Raw genomic sequence first — 2981 nt, 5'->3', positions numbered from 1 at the left:
TTTTGTCCTTTTACTGGAGCAGTGCTCCATTCTAAGGAATGGATGAATACAAGAAAAAGATATTAGGAATAACATGAATTTTAAAATATAAGAGTAAAATTTTATTTAAATTTATCAAGTGGCGTAAATTGATATTTCAGAGGCTCTTAAACGTCATCGAAAAATTCTTCTTGTAAGACGTTAGCTTTTAGTGGATCAGAAGATTCTATCGTAATATTCATTAATTCAAATAAAACATTTAAGAGAACTACAACATATGAAATTATTTTTACATTTGCAAAATTAAATTATTTCCTAGAAATTGTACTGATATTATTATATGGCGTTTGTTTAATGACTATAGTAGTTTACATAATAACATAGTAGATTGCGTCATGTCGGCTCGTAGCGGTTTTGGTGGTTGTAGTAGTTAGTGGTGAAGACCAGCAGATAGCGGTTTCACTACATCGATGATGTAGTTTATCCATGAAACCCACTAATACCTTGCTTCATTCCCAAAAATATATTAGGGATATTCATGATGTGTTAAATGTTAAATGTTATAACTATAAGATTGTGAGCAGCCCTATTTGAAGTCATGTTAAACGTTAAATGCATAAGAGCCCCTAGTGGATTTTCTCAGCAACTTGTTGTATAAGCCTTTATGTTTATAACCTTCCTTCCAGACCCTCATGTTATTGTTTACTTCAGTTTTGATTTAAGTAATTAATTACAACATGCCTAGAGTGAGTGAAAAGTGGAATTTGTGTGAAACTTTAGCTTATGAAATGAAATGAAAAAAGAACTTTATTCTGGGACATATGTCCCCTAAGAATAATTACATGGTTCATATAGTGAGATTTTTATCTGGCGAGCGTTTACAAATTTTCAGATAGTAGAATGAAATTACATTGTTTTTTTTTCTCAAATGTATCATTAAAATTATCCATTCTGGTTTAATAACAGGGATATGAATACCACAAACACACGAAAGAACTGAGCTGTCACAACAACAAAAATGGCGGCGATCTCAACTGGTCTATTGTGTGACTTCATTCTCCATTTAACAGACTCTCAGCCATGTTAAATGTAATTTCGTTTTACCACGGTAAAAGAAGGCAATGTTTTTCGATTTAACATGAGTTTTTCCATTTAACACGCTTTACCATGTTAAACCAAAGATCATGAATACCCCTATTATAACTATTGGTAAAAACTTTTAATGTAGTATTGCAGCAAGTTTTCATTATTTTAGGTAATTTTATTAGAGGATAATTAATTGACCATATAGATTCAAAGGATTAAGATAGTGTTCAGAATGGAATTCAAAATAGTAATAAGCTTATAAAAATGAAAGTTTAGACCTCGTTGTGGGTCTTCTACAGGGCTTAATAAATAAGATACAATATACAGCATGGAAGGATTATAAGATATGATTATAATTGATTATGTATGAAATAAATAAATAATATGATATAATATGTGTAACTTACGATTAGACTGGAAGAATAGCGTAAAATAAAAAGGGATTCGGACAGAGAAAGGACACAAGAGTATTTGAATAACTAACTTTATTAACAGAATCGTCTGGTATATATAGGGACTGAGTTTGTTGTAAAACTTTAGGGTTTGTCGGTTTTTAAAACCTGTTTTTTGGAGAAAATTATGAAATTCTAAAACCGGTTTTTTAGTAGAAAATATCGGTTTTCTATAAAATATCGAACTATTATATCAGGCTTTAAAAACGATTAAGCCTAGTTCGGTTGCAAGTGAGAAGGTATTTTCTATTTCGGGGAATTTTGTGAATAAACTAAGGACACGGCTAAATAGCAAATCGATAGACGTCCTCTGTTTTCTGAAATCATATTTCATTAAACAAAAAAATAAATAGAATATTCAACTTTGTATTAAAATTGCCCGGAATAGAAAATACTCAGTCCTTTGCTTAATTGTCTTTAAAACTAAAATTGGTTTTAATAAGTATGCATAAACTTTATTTATTCTTGTCTTTCGTCTTTGATTATAATTTATATTATATAATACACAGTTATATATTTTCTAATTGTTTTTAATAAGTATCCATCTGTATCCAATATCATTGTTTTTTTAAAAATAATATGGTTACTATAAAAATATTAAAATATATTGTTTTTATTTATTCGAACCCTTTGCTGAATAACTCGTTTCACTATTATAAAAATATTTACATCCTTATATGTGAAAATTATGCATAAACAACGAATAATTGTTTTAAAGTTATTTAATTTTGGTCAACTATTATTTCTTTGTTCTACTAAATTGCACAAAAAAAATTTTACTATCAATAAAATTGAACAGTAAATAATTTCAGTCAAAAACTGCTTTTAATCACTCTAAATTTTCAGTTAAAATTTTTTGTTCGAATTACAGAATATTCAAGCAAAAAAACTTTTTAAAAAAATTCGAAACCGGTTAAAACCGGTTTTCTGGAAAAATTACTATTCGAAAACCGGTTTTCTAAAATGTCGGTTTTTGTATAAACCCTATTAAACTTAAACAGATAACTAATCCTAGTAGTACAGAGACACCTCCTCCGGAGTCCATCTTCCACCGCCATATAATTTCTTGAGACGAACCTTTAGTGTTTCCCAGGATAATGTTAGACCGCCCTGTGCATTCAGAACGCGTCTCGAGATACGACCGACAAGAGAGGCCTGGAGTAATCTCGCGTCCGATTCCAACAGCGTGCCCGTTTCCTTCCTGATAGTGATTAAACTCTTGATCTGATCACCTTTGAGGAAGTGTTTCAGGTCGCATACTGTCCCGGTGAACGGTTCTAACTGGCTGATCACTTAATGGATGAACGTAGAGTTCTGCGTTCTTATCTTTAACAGTTCGATTTGCGAATTAAATAACCTAAAAATCAGTGAAGACTAAAATGAGTTTATTCTAACATATTTACAAGAACTACATGTTACTCTTACTATTACAGTGTGTCTCTCTTCTTACTTAGCTATCTAGTG

This window comes from Halyomorpha halys, unplaced genomic scaffold (assembly GCF_000696795.3).
Source record: "Halyomorpha halys isolate HHAL.00 unplaced genomic scaffold, Hhal_1.1 Scaffold2236.1, whole genome shotgun sequence".
Lineage (NCBI taxonomy): Eukaryota > Metazoa > Arthropoda > Insecta > Hemiptera > Pentatomidae > Halyomorpha > Halyomorpha halys.
Note: the sequence above shows the minus strand (reverse complement) of the source record.